A 24120-nucleotide genomic window follows, 5' to 3' on the forward strand; every position below is an offset into this window, starting at 1 on the left:
CATGTATCTAGTAATCCTTGTTTCTTTATTGTGTATTATTCTGATCTGCTTTTGTGTCAATATTTCTTCAAATTACCTGTAAACATTTTTGTTGATTTTACTGTAATTATTTTACTTAAAATTATCTGTACCTGTAAAGAAAAGCTATAAAATACCTGGTAACATTTTTTATCAATTTTACTGTTAATTTATCAAAGAAAATAAAAAACTGTTAGTTTAAAGACTTACCCGAAACGCTATGGGTGCTAGTGGCTTTACAAGAATGTTAATTCAACTTATTTTCTATATTCTCTGTTAACCTCCATTGTAACTTATTGTAAAAAAAATAAATAAAAATAAAATAATAATAAATAAGAAAACTATTTATGATGGGTTCAAGCGACGATTGAGTAGTGCGCAAAGCGTCCCTCACCTGTGACGTCACAGCGTCATCCGCCGCCAGGAACATCAACAAAGCGGTCAGTTTGTGGTCCGTGCAGTCAGCAAGAAGACAAACGCTTCATGCAATCACGCAAATATTATCGTAAGTAAACACTTATATTTTATAATATTATTAGATTTTGGTGCTGGCTATAGTGCTGGTGTATTAAGAGGTGAGGAGCAGTGGTGGTGTATTGAGAGGTGAGGGGCAGTGGTGGTGTATTGAGAGGTGAGGGGCAGTGGTGGTGTATTGAGAGGTGAGGGGCAGTGGTGGTGTATTGAGAGGTGAGGGGCAGTGGTAGTGTATTGAGAGGTGAGGGGCAGTGGTGGTGTATTGAGAGGTGAGGGGCAGTGGTGGTGTATTGAGAGGTGAGGGGCAGTGGTGGTGTATTGAGAGGTGAGGGGCAGTGGTGGTGTATTGAGAGGTGAGGGGCAGTGGTAGTGTATTGAGAGGTGAGGGGCAGTGGTGGTGTATTGAGAGGTGAGGGGCAGTGGTGGTGTATTGAGAGGTGAGGGGCAGTGGTGGTGTATTGAGAGGTGAGGGGCAGTGGTGGTGTATTGAGAGGTGAGGGGCAGTGGTGGTGTATTGAGAGGCGAGGGGCAGTGGTGGTGTATTGAGAGGTGAGGGGCAGTGGTGATGTATTGAGAGGCGAGGGGCAGTGGTGGTGTATTGAGAGGCGAGGGGCAGTGGTGGTGTATTAAGAGGTGAGGGGCAGTGGTGGTGTATTAAGAGGTGAGGGGCAGTGGTGGTGTATTGAGAGGTGAGGGGCAGTGGTGGTGTATTGAGAGGCGAGGGGCAGTGGTGGTGTATTGAGAGGCGAGGGGCAGTGGTGGTGTATTAAGAGGTGAGGGGCAGTGGTGGTGTATTGAGAGGTGAGGGGCAGTGGTGATGTATTGAGAGGCGAGGGGCAGTGGTGGTGTATTGAGAGGTGAGGGGCAGTGGTGATGTATTGAGAGGCGAGGGGCAGTGGTGGTGTATTGAGAGGCGAGGGGCAGTGGTGGTGTATTAAGAGGTGAGGGGCAGTGGTGGTGTATTGAGAGGCGAGGGCCAGTGGTGGTGTATTGAGAGGTGAGGGGCAGTGGTGGTGTATTGAGAGGTGAGGGGCAGTGGTGGTGTATTGAGAGGCGAGGGCCAGTGGTGGTGTATTGAGAGGTGAGGGGCAGTGGTGGTGTATTGAGAGGTGAGGGGCAGTGGTGGTGTATTGAGAGGCGAGGGCCAGTGGTGGTGTATTGAGAGGTGAGGGGCAGTGGTGGTGTATTGAGAGGTGAGGGGCAGTGGTGATGTATTGAGAGGTGAGGGGCAGTGGTGGTGTATTGAGAGGCGAGGGCCAGTGGTGGTGTATTGAGAGGTGAGGGGCAGTGGTGGTGTATTGAGAGGTGAGGGGCAGTGGTGGTGTATTGAGAGGCGAGGGGCAGTGGTGGTGTATTGAGAGGTGAGGGGCAGTGGTGGTGTATTGAGAGGTGAGGGGCAGTGGTGATGTATTGAGAGGTGAGGGGCAGTGGTGATGTATTGAGAGGCGAAGGCCAGTGCTGGTGTATTGAGAGGAGAGGTACTGTGCTGCACATACAGTATATAAAAACAGCATAATATTTTAATCACAAGCAGGGTTTCCTAATGGTTCCTTGAGACTTATGTGCAAAGTACTTAACCCAGTTATAAGTTCCAAATCATGTGTGTCGTATTATTAAACATCACTTTAGAAAGCTGATTTATGTTATTTCTTAGTGTTCACTACTACTAGGTAATGATAAATATATATCTCTCTGATATATTATTAATTATATTCAGCTATTGCAGATGATTTTGATGCTGCAAACCGGAGATGCATAGCTGCGGAAGACACGTCTGAAGTGGAAACTTAAAACGAAGCTTCAGATATGAAGCAAAGAATGCCAAGAATAACAAATGTAAGCATTGAAAACCTAGTTCAGTAATGAAAAAATTTCACAAAATTGACATACTGTGCATTATTTCATCTCATTGTCAATCATATTTAATGATTTTTTTTATGGAGTAATCTTTGCTTTGTTGATAGTGCTCGTTGTGTGTCTGCAGGTGCATTCATTGTGTGTATGATGCCAGGTGTTAAAGTATTATTTCTTACTCGTTCATGCTCTCATTTAGACGTTTGGGTTCGATGAGGTTCAGTCTTGTGACTGGTGTGTGGCACGTTTCTGTTGAAATGTAGTCTTTTCGAGACTACATTTCAAATATTACCTAACATATATGGCTACTCCCTCTCCTTGTCTAATATATCTATCTGTGTGAAATAGATTAAATCCATTTATTTGATATTCATCTAATAGTTCTCTATTTTCTACATTCATCCATGTTTTGGTAAGTGCAATAATATGTATTGTTTCATTGCAGATAAGAGATTCCAGATCGTTCCAGATTTCCAAAGTACTGAAACACACACCATACAGGCTTGGTGGATCTCGGTGCAAGGTAAAATAATTTATTTACTTGTACAGTATATATTTTTAGCTAATTATCAGTATATAAAACCACAGTACTTAATTTTATCAGTGTCAAAGACACAATTACATCTTACTCATAAATACCATTATATACCTCACTTGTGGTAACATATACACACATTAAGTGTATTATGTAGCATTATCTGTAATCAACTGATTTTCAGAGCTGCTCATTACAAAATATTCTTTTAAAAAAGTGTTTCTTAACAATAGGAGCATTTCATTACAATATATCCATAATCAACTACAGTATCCACTCAATTTAACGGCCTATATGGCGCTGTACCCTAGTCGTTATTTCCGAAGTCAAGTCGGGTCGGGTAATTTTTCAAGTACAGTAACATTCAGGTAGGATATATTTTATACTGTATAACTAAAATTAAATAAAGTTCATTGTGTAATTGCATTCCAATTTAGTGCCACACCGACGATTAAGCCAGTTGTTGGCTGCTGCATGGATGATGTGTGAACACGGTCTGATCAAGCCCAGATGGGTGGGAAAAATTGATTCATTCCTTTGTATTGCAAAATATTTCATGTATCAATCAGCAAGTTAATATTTTCTCAATAATATTTTAGAGATGTGTTTTGATTTACCCTGAACAGTGCAGGTAATGTATTTTTAATGTTACAACACAGGCTGTGGCGGCCATGCCATAACAATGGCGATCGAGCCTTGTCACTTAGAGCTAGCCAAGACGAAATATTTTGAGCTCACCTATTCTCTGCTGACGATAGAACATACATTTGCAGAGACTAATATGTAGCTTTTGTTGAAAAAAACAATTAATATCTTGTAATACTATAATAAAATTGGTAAATTGGCTTACTTTTAATGAAGCTGAAGATTACGAAGCTGTGAAGATTACGTCATCCTCTGCAGCGCTTGTTTTATATTGTTTATATTGTATACAGGGTACATACTGTATGTACACTTATTTTCAGGCATATTTTAATAGAGTATCCTTCTGTTTCTTGATGTCACTTACTGTACTTTTCCCGATGTTAAACTCTGCTGCTGCTCGTGCATGAGAATATCCTTTATCAAGTTTCTTAATTAACTCCAGCTTTTGTGCAACCGTCAGGCGCTTCCTTTGGGTAACTTTTGGCATTTTGTAAATTAAAAAGAAGATCACAATTACAGTACAGTAATATCCTTCGCAATTTTTTTTTTTTTTTTTTTATGAGATATATACAAGAGTTGTTACATTCTTGTACAGCCACTAGTACGCGTAGCGTTTCGGGCAAGTCCTTAATCCTATGGTCCCTGGAATACGATCCCCTGCCGCGAAGAATCGTTTTTTCATCCAAATACACATTTTACTGTTGCGTTAAACAGAGGCTACAGTTATGGAATTGCGCCCAGTAAATCCTCCCCGGCCAGGATACGAACCCATGACATAGCGCTCGCGGAACGCCAGGCGAGTGTCTTACCACTACACCACGGAGACTGACAATTGAAGCTAGCCGCGCGAGTTCACAGTAAACAATGGGAACACATGGCCCGGCGGAGTACATTCTAGGTCCGTGGTAAAAAAAATACCTAGTGCCTATACTATAAAAGGTATTTAATAAAAACAACAAAGACTTTTGCTTAATAAAAACTGTTTCAAAATATTTTATTAATAATAATTTACAATTTTCTTCATTAAAGTGAATCATTTTAAAAGAAAATTAAGATGTAATATATGACTCTGGCCTATACTATAAAAGGTATTTAATAAAAAAAACAAAGACTTTTGCTTAATAAAAACTGTTTCAAAATATTTTATTAATAATAATTTACAATTTTCTTCATTAAAGTGAATCATTTTAAAAGAAAATTAAGATGTAATATATGACTCTGGACGATCCTGGTCGGTGGCCTGGTCGCCATGTGAGGGGACGCTGATGCCACAACAAACCCAATACCGACCGTCGGTAATATCGACCGCAGACCGGTATAGCAGGCTCCAGATACCAGTCTCCCAAACCGGTCGTTAATACCAGCAGATCGGTATAAAAGAGGCCGTTAAATTGAGTGGATACTGTATATCAAACCCTATTACAGGTAAAACCAGTAGGCATTCTACTGTATTTTATCAAACCCCTATTAGAATAATAGATCTTGTAAGGATTTTGCAAAAGTAGTGCCATTTACTATTTTTAAAATATTATTAAAAAATTTACCGATATGGTGCATTCGAATGACAAACCAAATTTTTCACTTTTGACAATTGAGCACCTGCTACATCCAGATTCCTGGGAGGAAAGGAAGGACGATCTTTGGAATCATTACCTAAGTAGACAGGAAAGCTCATTTATCAAAATACATTAACATTATACATATTTTGATCAAAATAGAAAATATCACGGAAACTCCGAAACTCGGAAAAATCCAGATGACATCTATAAACAAATCCCCTTTTCCTAGTTCTGCATCTCTCCTTTGGAAAAAATATTGTTGTGCCTTTATCATATTTTTCACAAAACTTGACATACATCTCAATTACTTCATGTCCTAACGGAAAGTGTTTGTCAAATTCCTTAAGGAAATATGAGTTCCCCAAAATGACCTCTCCACAAATCAGGTTTTTCAACTGCTTCAAGCTTATTTTCTAACAGATTATAATGCATTGCATACTTTATTCCCAAAAAGACATGGTCACTTTTACCCAAGGGAGGGAGGTACTGAATGACAAATATCTTCCTCTTTCCTTGTAAATATAACATCCAGAATGGAGGGAACATCCCCTTCCCTCATCCTCGTAGCTTGTTTAACATGTAGAAACATGAATGTTTACAGGATGAGGTTTACAAATCTAAAAGTCCAAAAATCCTCTGTTCTAGCTTAGCAAAGCTTAGCTTAGCCTACTATATTGAACTTTAACTTTATAACAAAACCAATCAAAAGGGTTTGCAATAATATTAGTTGAAAAATTCTACCAATTTTTGTTTTTCAGTGTTAATAGTAAAAATGCTTATGTTTTTATTGTTAAATTTCAAAGTAATATCAGTTTGAAGATATTTAAGAATAAATATGGCTAGGTCCTTTTAGCGTATAAATGTATATTCACCAAAAAATTCACACAAACAAAAATTGTTAATTGTAACATAAACTTTTTCTAGTATGTGTCCTGAAGTAAATTTCTATCAAACCTCACTGGAAAATTCATTGGGGTTGTATGTTTATTGTTAGTATGATATACAGTCTACTGATCAATTGAACTAGGTACTATTTATCATCCAAATGCACCAATATGTCTTCATTCTTCCCAGATGAAGGAACTAGTAACGTTCATCTGAATGCACCATCTGCAATGCATCATCTGAATCCTTTCCCACACTCATGACACACAAGAGGTTTATCACCTGTATGCACAATCCTGTGAGTTTTTATAAGTCGCAGATGATTGAATCCCTTGCCACACTCAGGACATTCACGAGGTTTATCATCCGTATGCACAGTCATGTGACTAATTGTACTAGAACGTTTCCCAAATCTTTTCCCTGCATTCAGCACACTTGAAATGTTTAGCACCTGTTTGTAGTGTCCTATGCACATTTTTATATTTATATATATATATATATATATATATATATATGTCGTACCTAGTAGCCAGAACTCACTTCTCAGCCTACTATTCATGGCCCGATTTGCCTAATAAGCCAAGTTTTCCTGAATTAATATATTTACTATAATTTTTTTCTTATGAAATGATAAAGCAACCCTTTTCTCTATGTATGAGGTCAATTTTTTTTTATTGGAGTTAAAATTAACGTAGATATATGACCGAACCTAACCAACCCTACCTAACCTAACCTAACCTATATTTATAGGTAAGGTTAGGTTAGGTAGCCAAAAAAGCTAGGTTAGGTTAGGTTAGGTAGGTTAGGTAGACGAAAAAACATTAATTCATGAAAACTTGGCTTATTAGGCAAATCGGGCCTTGAATAGTAGGCTGAGAAGTGCGTTCTGGCTATTAGGTACGACATATATATATATATATATATATATATATATATTATATATATATATATATATATATATATATATATATATATATATATATATATATTATATATATTATATATATATATATATATATATATATATATATATATTATATATATATATATATATATATATATATATATATATATATATTATATATATATATATATATATATATATATATATATATATATTATATATATATATATATATATATATATATATTATATATATATATATATATATATATATATATATATATATATATATATATATATATATATATATATATATATATATATATATATGTCGTACCTAGTAGCCAGAACGCACTTCTCAGCCTACTATGCAAGGCCCGATTTGCCTAATAAGTCAAGTTTTCCTGAATTAATATATTTTCTCTAATTTTTTCTTATGAAATGATAAAGCTACCCATTTAATTATCTATGAGGTCAATTTTTTTTTATTGTAGTTAAAATTAACGTAGATATATGACCGAACCTAACCAACCCTACCTAACCTAACCTAACCTATCTTTATAGGTTAGGTTCGGTTAGGTAGCTGAAAAAGTTAGGTTAGGTTAGGTAGGTTAGGTAGTCGAAAACACATTAATTCATGAAAACTTGGCTTATTAGGCAAATCGGGCCTTGCATAGTAGGCTGAGAAGTGCGTTCTGGCTAATAGGTACGACATATATATATATATATATATATTATATATATATAAAGGCGGTACATTAGGTTTATTTGAGTACATAGCATTGATGTTTTTAAATTATTGTAAAGCAATTAACACCCATAGGGCTTTGGGCAGGTCCTAAATCAACAGATAATTTTAAGTTGGCCTGGTTGGTCCGTGAGCCCGGTTTGTCCGGCACTTATAATATTAATATTTATTACATGTATAATATTTGACTGGCAGTCTGTCCATGCAATGTTGCAAGGCTCTTGGTTTCTTAGATTTGCCAACAATTACACATGTGATTGTCTGTTCCGTCAGCATTCGCACACATCATGGCCAAGAGCCTGTCCTTGTTGACCTTACGTCCTGGCACACAACCCCTCACTCCTCATTGCTAGAGATTTTTCTGGTAAACTCTTCCAATACAACCCAGTTTCATCTGCATTATAAATTTGATACAAATATAAATTATTTGCCACAATGTATGCTCTTAATTTCTGTTTAAATGGTTCTACACTGCTTTCATCTGCACTCAATTTTTCACTGACAATTTTCCTCTTCACAATATTGTGCCTACCCTTGAACCTTGCAACCCACCCTTCACTCGCTTCAAAATTCTTTATTCCAAGGCTTGCAGCAAACCTGCTTGCAGCTTTTTGTATTTCTGGCCACGAATTGTCAGGCCAGCTGTGCAGTGCTGAGCAAACCACTTGTACACAGCCTCATCCAACTGTACATGCGTCAAAGTTTTCATAGTCTTTCTATCACACCCTCTGCTAGTGCTTGCACCTTCACTTTTACAGGTTGAAATGAATTTTATAAGTTATTCTTTTTGTTTCCTTATATCAGAAACAGTACTAGTGCCTATATTAAATTCCTTGGCAACACTTGAGGTCGACCGGCCATTTTCACAAAGTTGTATAACACATAGCTTGTCCTTAATTGTTAGGACAACCTTCTTCCTCTTAACATCTCCAGAACGATTCATGCTGCTACCAGACATAGTCTTGGTCAAAAATGTTCAAAGTTACTATGAAAATAAAAAAAAGTTATTTAAAAAAATATTTCACTAATGGTGCAGCACTGTGGTGTAACATGAGGGTAGAGAGCACATGGCTTGACCAGGCCTGGACGGGTCCAGTCGGGGCAGGGAGGAGGCACGTTATGTAGGCCGCCAGCAGGAAAAAAAAATATTTTTGAAGGAAACTTCAGCCTGTGCAAATTGTTTTTAGGAAACTTGCATGATATTTTTTTTTTACATACAGTAATTACTAGTATTTCTTTTGACTTTGGCTATGATGAATTGTTCTAAAATCGATGGTAATTCCTGTACTGTAGTCTATAGGCCGCTCCCCCATCCAACCCTTATCCCCCCAGGTGGTCCCTCTCAATGCTCCCCTCTCTCCCGACACCACCCACCCACCCCACCCCCTCTTACACCATGCGTCTTGAGCCACAGGCAGACGGGATTAATACGGTACGGCCTGCCTCATGGTTTTCATATACGGACAATTCCATGATTATCCGGCTGACTGTCCAGATAGTGTAACATCGGCAGCAAATTAACCGGCTCTGATATTTTATCCGGCTAAACCAAATACAAATACAAATATTTATTCAGGTAAAGTACATATATACATGGTAAGATACAAAAGTTGATGGATTTATAGATAGAGCTAGAGCTTTTTTTTTTTTTACAATGCCTAAAGCCACTATTACGCAAAGCGTTTCGGGCAGGAAAAACACTAAGACTAAAACTTAATACTAATTGAGATTAAACTATAAATTGTGTTTTGAAAAAATAAGAAAAAATAATGAAAAAAGGGGGGGAGGGTAAACATGGAAGAAAAAAAGCAAAAATACAATTTGGTCAAAAAACAGCATTGTATAAAATCGTAGATCAGAAATACTACAGGAACAACCGTGGACATCTTGAAGAAGAAACTAGATTGTTTCCTTCAAGGAGTGCCGGACCAACCGGGCTGTGGTGGGTATGTGGGCCTGTGGGCCGCTCCAAGCAACAGCCTGGTGGACCAAACTCTCACAAGTCAATTCTGGCCTCGGGCCAGGCTTGGGGAGTAGAAGAACTCCCAGAACTCCATCAACCAGGTATCATGGGTTGACATTTAGGGGTGAGATAGGTTACATTAAGTTAATTAGGTAGCACTTAGTTTTAATCTTAAACTGGTTGGGAGAGGTACATGCAGTCTTTAACATAATTGGGAAGGTCATTCCACATTCTGGGTCCCTTGATTTGTAAAGCATTTCTAGTTTGACTAAGTCGTACTCTTGGAATATCAAATAGGTATTTGTTTCTGGTGTGGTGCTCATGGGTTCTGTTACAACCTTCTAGGAAGCTTTTAAGGTCCGGATTGACATTACAGGTCAGCGTTTTATATACTGTATATTAAATACACATGAGACGATGTGCAGTGACTTAATATCTAACATATTCAGAGATTTGAGTAAGGGTACCGAGTGATGTCTGGGGCCAGAGTGAGAGATTGTCCTAATAGCAGCTTTGTGTTGAGTAATTAGAGGACGTAAATGATTTTGGGTAGTAGAACCCCAAGCACAAATACCATAGTTGAGATAAGGATAGATGAGAGAGTAATAAGAGTGTCACCAGGGCAGGGCGAGGTACATAATATCTGATCTTAGAAAGAATGCCAACAGTTTTTGAAACTTTTTCTGTGGGGAGCCCCTACGGCTCCCTGGAGCTTATCGGGCTAATGTATGTTATGTTAGACCGGGACATTAGCTAAGGAGTTCAGACCTACCAGGGACCAGCGCCAGAACCTGGCCCCTTCAGAGAGGTTTCAGGGAGCAATGGCCCTGGAAAACCCCATATGGTTGGGGGTTTTCCTTATCTGCCATCGACCGGGGTTAGGCACCCAGAAAGGTAGGCGTAACAAAACAAACCCCACATGGTAAGAAACTACAACAAAAACCGAACAGAGAGGTAGAAAACTCCCTACAATCCCAAGGAAACAAGCAAACATCACACTTTACTGCCGCGCCAATTGTCCGCGCAGCCCTCCCCACCCCAGGAGGGGGAGGGGGGAGCCCCGGACCTACCGCGCCGGCTGCCAAGCTCCAGTTCGTTCGCTAATGTCAACCGGGATTGACACTTCTCTGGCCTCAGTTTCCTAGGCGGTGTTTGCCTTGTGTGGCGTTCACTGCCGTGTGTTGTGGTGTGCGGTGGCCAGGAGTACTTCATCAGTGCCGGGGCTGCATGTGCTTAGTGGCTGCCTTCCCTAAGCGCCCTGTGAGTACTGCCCTTGCGTAACAGGGTTATCTTCCCTGGGGCGTTCGGGAACCATTCCCGTTGAGGTTCTTGCTGCTCGGCATTTGCCTCGCCCTTGGGGCCAGCTGGGGCTTGGGGCCCTTGTTTGGCCCTGGGTAGGGATTGGTATTGTGCTGGTTAGGGTGTCAAGGTGTTGCGCAGCCTGCCACCTAAGCGGCGGCCGGTTTCTGTTGCCTCTGGAGACGGTGTACTTTTGCGGGGTTTTTCTTTTGTTTTTCATTATTCTTGCCTGGTGGGGGTCTGCCTAAGGTGGTTATAGTTCCACTGGTAGTGTTTGGCGGCCCTCTGCTAGGCCCCCGTGCTTGTACACGTCGCAGGGGTTTTCAGTGCTATAATCTACCCTCTTGTTATGTTTGGGTTTCTTCACCGGTTAGCAACACCTTGCCCGGGCTTCCCGTAGTTGTTACCCTACGGGCCCTGGAAACCCCTGTCTGGGCTCGGGGGACCATTGAATGTGTCTTCTGGGTTCCAACCCGTCTTGTACGGGATCGTTGGTTGCTGTTCCCTTGTCTCCGGGTGACAGTCGCCAATTTTACCTCCGTCGTGCTGCCTGTTGGGTCACTGACACCTTGACCCGGAGTCTTGCGAGTGATTCTCTGCTTGTTCTCCAGTACTCTCCTGATGTTATTACTGTTCAGAGTACAGGCGGCATCCATGTTGCAAGCTAGGATAGGTTGCTGCAACATGCTAGGTTGGTTTCCCACTCGAATGCCCCGTGGCCGCCCCGTTTGGTTAGGTGCTGCTCGCCCCTTTCTCTCCATGTTCCCGGCTCCGGACCGTCTGCGGGTTTCGGGGTCGGGGCGGGGTTTAGTTGCGGTAGAGACTCGGGCGGTTTTCGGGGGGTGCCCCGTTCGGGTTGGGGACGGAGGTTTGAGCCTGTGCCTCCTGCCAAGGCTTCTGGGTCTTACCAGCGGCCCTTTCTAGTTGCCTTTCCCATGGACTCTTGCTTTTCTTTAAGGGCGGAGGGCTTGGAGGACGGCTCTGCCCCGGGGCCTCTGTTGTTGGTTCCCGGGGCTGTGGGGGTTGCCTGCTAGCAGTTCTGGGGCGGTTTTGCCCCTTCAGGGGTTTTTCTGCTGTTGGGCGGCGTTTTTCGCCCTTCCAGTCTGCTAGCTTCCCACATTTGCTGGCGTGTTTTTGTGTATTTAGCGTCAGTCACAGCCCCTGCTGGCGGCCATTTTCGTCTGCCGGTTTCACGGCGTGGCCACCAGGGCGGCGTTGTGGTTTGTTTACATGCGTCTGGGTGTGCGAGCGAGCGTCTCTGGTGAGTTTTCAAAAAAATTTTTCAGGGTTTTTGTTCTGTTGTCGTTTTTGTTTTTCTGGTGTTTTCTTGCCGTTGCCTGTTCCTCTGGGAACGTTTGGGTGTTGATTTTGGGTCTGAGCCTATGGGTTTAGGCTCAGTGCCCCTGGCTGGTATGCTTGCTCCCACACCTTGCCCCTCGGTTTTCGGTCTGTTGGGACCGTTTTCCCAGGGCGTTCTGCTTGTGGGAACCGACCTGTGAGATTTATATTTATTTAATTTATATGAATTTATAGAATTTATATTTACGTTAATTTATATACTTCGATAGCAATTTGTATAATGATAAGTGGACTGTATTTCTGCAATAATCTCTTAATCTCACAAATCGATCCTCTACACATTAGGGGGGTTTATTAAATTTATATATATGCAGCCAATCAAACTACAGGAATAGACTACATACATTGAAAAGGTTCCTTATCTTATAGTACAGCAGGTTAGTCCACCAGGTATAACTAGGGTGTAGACACCAAATTATCCTCTTTGAGGTAGCTTCCATCACCCAGTAACTGGTGCACAAAGCCTTGCTTCCTCGTCTTGACCTGTCAAAAGGGTGCTAGCTGTAAAGCCAGGTTCTATATATGACAAGCTATATCAGAGAAAACACTATACATGGAACAATAAAGACCTGGCTTAATTACCTCTAGTTTGAGGCTTCCACGTGCTCTAACCGGGTCACCCTATATAATGACATTAATGGCCATAAATGAAAGATACTGGGTTTCGGAAAGAACACTTAACTTGATTTGTAGACAGCGTGTTGATAATGGTACACTTTTGGTTTCCATAACACTACGTCCAAGTAAAATTAACAGGAGCCGTATTTGCTCCTGTGAGCCTCTGGTCTAGTCTCAACAATGGCAATGTCTAACACTCCATACTACTGACGCCTGGCCGACATTGTCCAGATATGATAGGAGCCAAATTTGCTCCACACGTCTCGGAGGTGACACAACAATGGCTGCCCCTTCCTCACCCTGACGCCTGGCTTACATTGTCCAGATTTCAGAAAGTGATAGAAGGGTCACATTTACTCTACTTTAATATTGATAATTAAGTTAATTTATATGAGATGTTTTATAATGGTAAAGTCCAAAGACTAATGTATTTAAGAATAATTCCCACCATAATAGGTGGTGAATTATAATAGTATGTGGTGATGATATCCCGTTTTCTTTAGACGGTAATTCCACTACAAGTTACGTTTTCTATGGGTAACTTGTTTATACAACACAGCTATTATCTGTCTGTATGAAATAAAATGGTGTCAGATTTTCCGACACTGCTGGGGTCTGTGCTTTGCCTTTCAGTGGTGTTCTCTGCCGGCAAATGTGGTGGTTGGGCTCCCCCTGGTTCGATTCTGGGTTCCTTTGGGTTCCTTGGTTTCGTTCTGGAGGTTTCTTCCTCTTGGGCCCCCTTTTGTGGGTTCAGGGGACTTTGTTTCCTCGTGTGCCCCGGTTCTGCCTTTTGGGGTTCCGGGGTCTTCCTGGCTTGCAGGCTGAGCTTTTTGGGTCTTGGCACATGTTGTGGTTGTGCTGGGACTTTGTGGTTTTGCTGTCGAGGTGGGCCTTTTGATGCAGTTTTGTGCCTTCTTTGCCTGGCCGGCGTAGTGCTCTCTGCCACTAGTCGGCGGCTTGTGCTTTTGCAAAATATGTCTTCACCTAGTTGTGCTTGTGGGGGTTGAGCTCTGGCTCCTTGGTCCTGCCTCTCAACCGTCCGTCAACAGGTGTATCGGTTCCTGTGCCTCTTGGGCTCTGTCTTGTTTACATGTGACATTGTATGGGGGTCAGTCTCGTTACTTGTGTGAGGAGTCGCCACATTACTTCCTAGTGCTTTCCCGTTCCCATTCTGACACTATAAAAAAAAAAAAAAAAAAAAAAAAAAAATTCTATCTGTGGCTCTTTTGGGTACTTGGTTTCCACCTGTGTCCCCTAGTGCGTGTGCCCCTTGTGTTACATAGCCTGTCCTTATCAGCCCTGTCGATTCCCTTGGGTATCTTGAATGTGGTGATCAGGTCGCCCCTCACTTCATCTTCCAGCGAAGTGTGGTTTCATTCCTGTAGTCTCTCCTCATGACTTCGGTAGTGTACTTTTTCTTTCGGAAGGGGTTCTGTTCCCTTCTCTGTTGACTGGGCGCTGGGGGAGCAGCTTGCTCTGTTGCCTCTCGCTTGGTCCCGCTGTTGGTGGGCGCTTTGGGTTGTCTTCCGGCCTCTGCTGGCGTCGGAGGATGGCTTCTCCCCCTTGGGGGGGGGGGGGTTCAGAGCTGGCGGGGTGGGCTTCTTCCCCTGCGCTTCGTCATTTCCTCTTCGTGGGTGCGTGGGGCGTGGTCGATCCGCCCCATCCTTCTAGGCTTCCCGTCTGCTCTTTGCAGTCATGAGCTTTTCCTGTCTGCTCTTTGCAGTCATGAGCTTTTCCGGTCTGCAGTTCTTCTGGACTACTTCAGTCTGCGCCCTGGATCCTCTGCCCTCCTCGGAGGACTGTTGTCTCCTGTTCGGATTCTGTTAGGGCCGGGTGCGTAGATGGTGGACCTGGACCTCCAGGTCACTTCTTGGCACGTTCCTCTCCAGTTTTTCTGGGGCTAGCACGGTTGGTAATTACCTATGTGTACTTACCTAAGTGTAGTTACAGGATGAGAGCTACTCTCGTGGTGTCCCGTCTTCCCAGCACTCTTTGTCATATTATGCTTTGATTATGATTGTCATATTGTCATATGTCATAATATGTCTTAATATGATTGTCATATAATGCTTTGATGGTGGGGCTTCAGGTTTGCTGTTTTTATTACCTTCCCTATTTTGTTAAGGGCACTTTGTATACTCTTTGCATCTTTACCGGATCTTAGTGCCCTGTCTGCGTCTGAGATTCGGTGTCTGGCCTACCTCGACGACTGGCTGGAGTGGGCTCCCAGTCAGTCCGCCTGTCTGCTCGCCAGGGGATGGTTCTTTCCAGATCGCTGGGTTTGGTTTCCTGGTGATCTGGAGGTTTTTCCTTCTGTTTCCGTCCCGGGTTCGGACCTGGACCTTGTTTCAGGCGCTTGGGCCCCTCATTGTCTTCCCTCCAGAAGTGTTACTGCGGCTGTGGTCCCGCCTTTGGCTGTTCAGGAGGGGGTCCCGGGTTGCTTGGGCGGTTGTGCGGGAGTTTGCACTTCGGCGTGCTTGTCTGCCCGCGAAGTCGGGTTTGGCTACGGCGTCGGTTGGTTCCTACGGAGACTCCCCTTCCGCCTCTTGCATTCCTTGGGTTCCTCTGGGGATCTGGTGTTGGTGCTGCGTCACCAGCTTCCTCTTTGGGGTTTTCGGGGTTCCGTGCCTTGGCACCTCCTCGAGCCTTCGCTCGATGTGTTCACGGATGGGGCGTCTCTCGGCTGGGGCTTTGTGACCAGTGCTCACCAGGTCGGCCGAGGTTGATGGAGTCTGTCTGTCCGTCGGGCTCACAGCCCGGTTCAGGTGTTCATGGCTGTCTGGTTTGCGCTTCGGAGGATTTGGGTCACTAGGTACTCTACCATTCAGCTCTGTTTGGACTGTTCTCTGGTGGTTCTTGCCGGAACCACAGGGGGTTTGGTTAACCGTGTGGTTCGTGTCCGGGGTGTGTCCTGCGTCCTGGTGGACAGCTGTCTTGGTTCATTCCTCTTCGTGGGTTGGCCAGTCGTCGCCGATTCGTTTTGTTGGCTCTGTTGGGCTTATGGACTCCTGGCCATGGACGTCTTCGGGTCGGCGTGGTCTAGGCGTCGCCCGTTTTGTGGCGCCCTTCCCACCTGCGAGGACTTCACGGTGGAGGCTTTCGGCAGGCCTGGTCGAGGTGGGGGGTACCTGTCCCTCTTCTCCCGGTCCAGCTGTTGCTTCGGGTTCTGGCTCGGTTGCAGCCCATTCCCACGAGAACAGTCCTTATGGTTCCATGGTGGCCGGCCCGGCCTTCTTTTCAGACGCTGCTTGATAGGTGTCCGTACCCGGGGCGTTTTTCCTGAGGCTTCGCCTCTTTCAGCAGGCCGAATCGGTCCTGTCCGTGACTGGTTCGGCCTTCTCTTTGGCTCTTCGCGTCTGGTATTTTGACGCAGGTATCACCATCTCTATGGTGTTCTGGTGGCTTTGTTGACGGTGTCCCACCTGCGAGCTTCGTCTTGGAGACAGTATGACGTTTATTACGTTTTCTCGCGTTTTGTTTCCCCTCCGGCCTGCTCATGAGTCGCCTGAGCCATCCTGGTCCTTGTTCAGGGTGCCTTCTTATCTTCCCCTCAGTTTGTGGTAGCCCCTTCGGTTTCAGTTTCCTCCTCTTTGGTGCTGGTGGTAGCTTTATTGGTGTGCAGCCTTTCTCTGTCCTGGCGACGGTCGAGACGGCTGCTTTCCGGAGGGGTTCTTGGGGTATTGGTACTTGTTTGGTGTGGCCGGGGGGTGCGTCCTGTGTTGTCCGGTTGTGCTTTTTGCTGTTGCCGGTGTACCGTGCCTGGGGATGCACTGTGGTTGATCCGGTTCCTTCGTTCCCTGTTTTCAGGGCTCGGGTCTCCCAGGTCGTCCGCAGTGTTTTCCTTCTTCCTGCGGTCTGTCTTTGCGCCCGTGCTGTTCAGACGTTTGCAGTATTTGCTGCTGTGTTGGTGACGTCTCGGGCTCGTTTCGGGCGCAGGGATTTGTGGGTCGCACAGGTTTTTGGCCGCCCATCCATATGTGCGTCTGTTCATGGGCGTTCTTGTTGCCTTGGGTCGCAGGTTTGCGACCGGTTGTCTTGGCTTTGCGTTGCAGAGTTTGTGGCGGCCGCCTCCCGGGTTAGCCCTTTCTTTTCCTTCTCTTTGGGTATGAAGCTCCAGGGAGCCATAGGGGCTCCCCACAGAAAACCAGCGTTGAATGTAATGAAACGCCATTTTCTGGGTGAGCCCCGGAGGCTCCCTGGAAACCCTCCCTCCCACCGGTCGGCGGTTTTTTCGCGTTGGTTGAAGCTTAGCTTCCGAACTGGAGCTTGGCAGCCGGCGCGGTAGGTCCGGGGCTCCCCCCTCCCCCTCCCGGGGTGGGGAGGGCTGCGCGGACGATCGGCGCAGCAGTAAAGTGTGATGTTTGCTTGTTTGCTTGTTTCCTTGGGATTGTAGGGAGTTTTCTACCTCTCTGTTCGGTTTTTGTTGTAGTTTCTTACCATGTGGGGTTTGTTTTGTTACGCCTACCTTTCTGGGTGCCTAACCCCGGTCGATGGCAGATAAGGAAAACCCCCAACCATATGGGGTTTTCCAGGGCCATTGCTCCCTGAAACCTCTCTGAAGGGGCCAGGTTCTGGCGCTGGTCCCTGGTAGGTCTGAACTCCTTAGCTAATGTCCCGGTCTAACATAACATACATTAGCCCGATAAGCTCCAGGGAGCCTCCGGGGCTCACCCAGAAAATGGCGTTTCATTACATTCAACGCTGGGTTTTTTATATATTTAGAATGTGTCCCTGGAAATTCAGCTTGCGTTCAATGAGAACGCCAAGGAATTTGCCATCTACTTTGTTACAAATTTGGGTATTGTTAATCCTGGGATTTATTTGATTTGAGGATTTATTGCCAAACAAAATATAAAAAGTTTTGTCAATATTGAGGGTGAGTTTGTTGGCAGTTAGCCAGTAATGGACTTTATTTAGCTCAGTATTTACTGTGGCATTTAGAGCAAGGGGATCAGGACTGGAGTAAATGAAGGTTGTGTCGTCAGCAAATAGGATTGGTTTGAGGTGTTGGGAGGCATTTGGAAGGTCATTAATGTAGATGAGAAAGAGGAGAGGGCCAAGTATGCTGCCCTGGGGAACACCAATGTTGATGGGTAGGGTGGGAAAAAGTGAATTATTCACAGAAACATACTGGAGTCTGTCAGCAAGATAAGACTTATTGTACTGCAGGGAGTGACCTCTGACTCCATAATGTTGTAATTTAAGAAGAAGGTTTTGGTGGTTAACAGTGTCAAAAGCCTTACGCAGGTCTACAAATAACCCAACAGGGAACTCATTTTTATCAAGAGCTGTATGTATCAAGTTAATCATACTAATAAGTGCATCGTTAGTGCTTTTTTGGGGTCTGAAGCCATATTGACAAGAGCTAAGTATATTGAGTTTGGCTAGATAAGAATAAAGCTGCTTATAGATTAGTTTTTCAAATATTTTTGACAAGTTTGGCAGAATTGATATAGGTCTGAAGTTGTTAACATCTGTGGGATCACCACATTTGTGGACAGGAGTTACTCTCGCTTTTTTTTTTTTTTTTTTTGGAATATCTGGAAAGGTTTGGAGTTTAAGTGACTTGTTGAAGAGCAATGCAATGGCAGGAGCTAAAATTCTGGAGGCTTTTTTGTAAATAAGAGTTGGTATCTCCTCAAGGGCACTAGACTTGGCTTTAATGGAAAGGATTGTCAGTAACATCAGTGGAATTAGTAGGCATTAGGTACAGAGACTGTGGATAGTTACCTGTAAGATAGTCCTGAATATTAGTACTGGAAGATGGAATATCATTTGCAAGGGATGACCCAATGGAAGAGAAGAACCTTTTGAATTCAAGAGCACTGTCAGAGGCTGAAAGCAGACCATCATTATTTGACAGGAGTATTGGTTTGTTATTTAAAATCTTCTTTGATCCCAATATTTGAGAAATTGTGCTCCATGTTTTCTTAATATTGGCCTTTGTGTGGCTAAATTTATCTTCGTAGTATTTAATTTTGGCTCTCCTAATTATTTTAGATAGCAGTGATGAGTAATTCTTTGAAAATTCTTTGGAGACGGTTCCTAACCTATACTTCTTTTCAAGGTTATGTTTTTTATTAATGGATTTAAGTATCCCCTTTGTAAGCCAAGGGGTGTTTAGCCTTTTAGTTGTGACTTGTTTCGTTAGCATAGGACAGTGGGTGTTATAAACGCTGAGAGTTTTTTGAAGAAATGATTGCACTGCTAGGTTGATGTCCCCTATGTTACCTAATTCGGATTCCCAGTTGATATTAGCAGCAGCAGCAGCAGCTATAAAATTGCCTATAGCAGTTTCATTGTGCAGCCTAAAGCTTATCTCCCTTGTCTCTAGAGGTGGTTTGTTAATGTTGGTTAGGAGAAATGTGGGGTAATGGTCTGTAGTGTTATCACTGATTATCCCTGAAGTGGAGAGGTTATGTTGGGCCAGATGTGATCAAGAGCCGTGGCAGTACTGTCAGTGATTCTAGTAGGTCTAGTGATTAAGGATATGAGGAAGCAGGAATGCATACAGTTGAGGAAACTAGCAGCAGGAGGGTTATCAGGCTCGCAGAGGTCAACGTTAAAGTCACCAGAAATATATAAGTGGTTTTTGTTCAGTCGGTTCTCTACTATAAGATTTCTAAGGTTAGTGTTAAATTCAGTCACATCAGTGTTTTAGGAACCCTGTAGACTGCTCCCACAGTCAAGACAGCATCATTACCCTTGACTCTGAAACAAGCAAATATATACTCTCCATAAGGGTCTCTAGATTTAATAACTTTTAAGCAAGTCAGTGCATGGTGGTAGTAAAGAGAAGTACCACCACCTCTTTGTATAGGACGACAGTTGTGAATGGCCGAGTAGTTAGGTATGTTGTAGAGTTGGTAAGTGTCCTCTTTTTAACCACATTTCAGTAAACACAATAAAAGAGAATTTGTTGTCTACTGTTTGAATCAGGGCATTAACATCATCAAAGTGTTTGCTAAGAGATCTTAAATTCAAGTTAATTACAGAAACATTGTGATTACACGCTTGTTATAAATAATGGTGTGTGGGGCTTCTATGGGGTACTGGTACTATTAAGGGGTAAGGGTAGTTAGAAGACAGAGTATCAAATATGGGAGAGCTAAAAGGCCCGGGCCCCAAAATAAACTATCCACAGTAGTAATAACTTGCTACTAGACCATATATGTTAGTCTAAGGGTTGATCAATGCGCTCCCACACAGGAAGAAGGGATACTCTGTAATTCATGTACTTATTTATTAACCCCTTAACAACCCCCCATATACACTCACACCAATAACAATAATAATAATAACTTTACCACACTATCTTACGTTAAAAGCCTTGGTCCACGTAGGCAGGATACAAGGTTTACACTAAGAACAAGCTAGGGTAAAGAACTACTGGATAAGCACTGAAGCTGGATGCAGCTTAGGGTAGGGAAACCACGTGGGACCCTAATACAAAACACAACACTTAGGGGTACCCAAAACACTGGCAAATACTACCCCCAGGTCTCACCAATCGTTACTACCAGAGTAGGTACACTTAATAATGCCCCGTACTTAACTTAAGGGTACAGGAACTTCAGGTAAGGGAAATAAGTAAGAGGAGAAGGGAGAAGAGTAGGGGTGCAGCCACAGAGTAGGTCTCGTCCGCACGAACGCCAGCCAGAGAAGGAACCTCCTAGCGACCAGCTAGGCCTCCCATGTCGTGGTGCCGGAAGGAGCCTAATTGATCGTGCAGCTAAGCACATTAAAGATCTTCCCCTATGCAACGTATTGTTACTTTACAAATGATTAGAAAGTATTAGTAAGCAAAGTTGGTGCCTATGTTATTATTTAATAATCATCCCCCAGCTCAGTCTTTAAATGCTCTTTGAGAAACAATAATAGTCTTACGTCTGGCAGGGAAGATACAAACAATTGCCGCTCGAGATGCACCCAACTGTACTACCAGAAAGTTTAATAGCTCAATTTTGACCTCTGGTTTCCACTGGAGAACCCAGGGTCGTAACACTCCTCCCCCCTTCAGAGAAAAAAGAATGTGACTACTAGAACAGTAGTCATATTTTTTTGTAAGAGTATACAGAGAATAAAAAGAAAAAACATATGACAAAAACAAAAAATCAATCAAAAACAATTTCTCTGCAAAAAAATACAAAGGAGTTCTCTGAAAGAAAAAAAAAAACATACACAAAAAAATTAAAAGAACAGGGAAGTAAATAAATTGGACACGGAATATTTAATGTCACAGGAGAACCTAAAAAAAAATTAACTAAAGCATGACAGTTGGTAAATGGCTTTCTGTGGCTCAGATGAATGTTATTCAGGCAACCGGGACAGAGCGTCGGCTATCACGTTGAGTCTGCCCGGTAGGTGGGTAATAGAACGATTGAAGTCCTGTAGGTACAACGCCCACCTGAGGATGCGTTTATTCTTACCCTTCATCTGAGTCAGGAAGACTAGTGGGTTATGGTCCGTGTAAACTTCCACTATATTACCTGTGAGGTAAACTTCGAACTTTTTACATGTTAACACTAGCGCCAACGCCTCTTTTTCTACCACTGAATAATTGCGTTGCGCCTTGTCGAATTTCACAGAGTAATAATATACTGGGTGTTCCACCTGATCATCCCCAGTTTGCAACAACACTGCACCAGCACCCGAGTCAGACGCGTCAACATGAATTTTAAACGGTCGGTCGAACCTTGGACTAGCAAGCACTGGGGCGGAAGCTAAGATCAATTTCAAATTTTTAAATGCCTCTGCACAGTCTGATGACCACTTAAATTTAACGGCTTTCTGCAACAAGTCTGTGAGAGGAGTGGCAACACTGGAAAAGTTCTGACAAAAACGTCGATAGTACGCACACATACCGATAAATCTTTGAACGTCCTTTTTAGACTTTAGTACTGGATACTCCAGAATGGCACTGATTTTATCTTGCCGAGGTAACACTTTTCCTTGGCCCACTTCATAACCGAGGTACGTCACTGTGCCTTGGCCAAAATGACACTTTTTAGCATTTAAGGTAAGATTTGCCCTTTTCAAGATGGCAAACTGGCGTAACCTAGCTATGTGGTCAGCCCAATTACTGTCAAACAGCACGATATCATCTAAATACGCCCAACAATTTGGCACCTTAGCGAGTAGAGAGTTCATGAGTCTCTGGAACGTGGCAGGAGCGTTACGCAAGCCGAACGGTAACACTTGATACTCAAAAACACCCTCGGGTGTCACGAACGCAGTTAGCTGTTTAGCACGTTCAGTGAGTGGGATTTGATAATACCCCCTCGAGAGGTCGAATTTCGAAACGTACTTGGCATTTCCCAACTCGTCGATGCAGTCCTCGAGGAGGGGCAGCGGATAGGCATCCACAATGGTCACCTTGTTGAGCTGCCGATAGTCGGTGCATAATCGCCAGGAGCCGTCTGGTTTGGGGACCAAAAGGCAGGGCGAGCACCAAGAGCCCTGGCTCGGCCGGATGAGGCCGTGCTGGAGCAAGAAGTCGACCTCCTTCCATATGATGGCCTTCTTTTCTGGACTCATCCGATAGGGTTGAAGGCGAATGGGAGTGTAGTCCGTCAACTCGACATCATGGCAAATGGCATCAGTCTGGGTCGGGACCTCCCCGAACAGACTGGAGAATTCATCAACCAACGACTGCACCTCTTCACGATGGGCCATCTGCAAATTGGACAGTCCCTCCTCCACAGCATTCACAGAACTAGAATGATTGAAAATGAGATTAGTTGGGTCCCCAGAACAATCATCTCCTCTCACTGGAAATGGAAACATTGGTTAGTGCAATGGGCCTGGGGCCCTGGAACTTCAGTCGATTTACATGTATGAGCATTACCTGGTTACGTTTGTCAGAGTGCCTCACTTTGTACGTGAGGTCCCCAGTCTTTTCTGTCACAATGTAGGGGCCTTCGTACTTGTGGGACATAGTGTTCCCTAGTCGAGGCTTTAATACCAGGACAGGGTCGCCAGGCTGAAATACCCGTAACTTAGATTTAGCATCGTTACGTTCTTTCATCTTTTCTTGGGCCTTGCCAAGATACTTTAATGCAGCCGCCTTGCAGTCCTTGAGTCTCTGGTGGTGTTGCGCAAAGAAAGCCGAACCTTCGGTTAACGTTACATTCCCTAACAGATTCTCCTGTAACATTTGCAAGGGTCCACGAACTTTATGGCCAAAGACTAACTCAAAAGGAGAACAACCCAGTGAACTTTGTAATCCCTCTCTAGCTGCAAACAAAACATACGGTAAATTCTCATCCCAGAAGGTGTGGGAACTCTCGCACGATGTCTTCAACATCTGCTTCAGAGTTAGATGGAAACGTTCAATTACCCCCTGACTCTGTGGATGGTATGGGCTGGAAACCTTATGAGTTATTCCATGTTCCTTACAAAATTGCTCAAAAATATCAGACTTAAAATTAGTACCATTGTCAGTTTGCACGACCCGAGGCAGTCCAAAAGTGATAAAAAATTGCAACATACGAGCAACAACAGTTTTTGCTCGGATGTTCCTTACAGCAAAAGCCTCTGGGTAACGAGTAGTGATACACATCATCGTGATTAGGTAAATATTACCAGACTTAGTTCTAGGTAATGGTCCGACACAGTCCATTACCGCATGAGAAAATGGTTCCTCTGGCACGACAATAGGCCTTAGAGGAGCTTTAGGTGGAGTCTGGTTTGGTTTCCCAACCAGTTGACAAACAATACACGCATTACAAAATTTTGCCACATCGCTTTTCAGCTTGGGCCAGAAAAAATACTTTAAAATTTTGTGATACGTAATATTTATACAGTGCTTCCTCAGACTAACGAACCCCGCTCTATCGAATTCCCGGAAGAGCCGAACAAATTGAATTCGGTACCAAATGTTCAGTGGAACATACAAATGTTCGATTAAGTGAGGAATGTTCGTCCAAGCGGTCACCGAGGCCGAGCGTCAGAGCTGGCTGTCATCAACTATGATTCGCCAGAGTGTAAACAGTTATGTAGTGTTTTATTATCCCTACGCATTGTTTCTAGGGAGAAATGGTGATAAAAATGGTGATAAAATGGTGTCAGGGGGGCATTGGTGAGAGAGTTGTTGTCAGGAGGCAACACGTGCTCCCCCGCCCCCACCCTCCTTCCTCCACCTGACCACAGAGACCACTCACTCTCCTCTCATCGTCAGATGCCAAGAGTCAATTTAATGATAATTATCGCATTATCTACACTGAAAATAGCCTTTTTATTAGAAAAATGTCATATTGGA

The 24120-nt window shown here is 43.5% G+C and overlaps 1 long non-coding RNA gene across 1 annotated transcript in view; it reads left to right on the top strand.

Moving 5' to 3' along the window:
- The first annotated feature begins 382 nt into the window (after window positions 1–382).
- Window positions 383–24120, top strand: part of LOC138358924 (uncharacterized) — a 162068-nt gene continuing 138330 nt past the window's right edge. Inside the window, exons 1-3 of the long non-coding RNA XR_011225629.1 lie at window positions 383–523; window positions 2219–2328; window positions 2792–2869. This is a non-coding gene — a long non-coding RNA (uncharacterized lncRNA). The remainder of the gene's footprint in view (window positions 524–2218; window positions 2329–2791; window positions 2870–24120) is intronic.

This window comes from Procambarus clarkii, chromosome 8 (assembly GCF_040958095.1).
Source record: "Procambarus clarkii isolate CNS0578487 chromosome 8, FALCON_Pclarkii_2.0, whole genome shotgun sequence".
Lineage (NCBI taxonomy): Eukaryota > Metazoa > Arthropoda > Malacostraca > Decapoda > Cambaridae > Procambarus > Procambarus clarkii.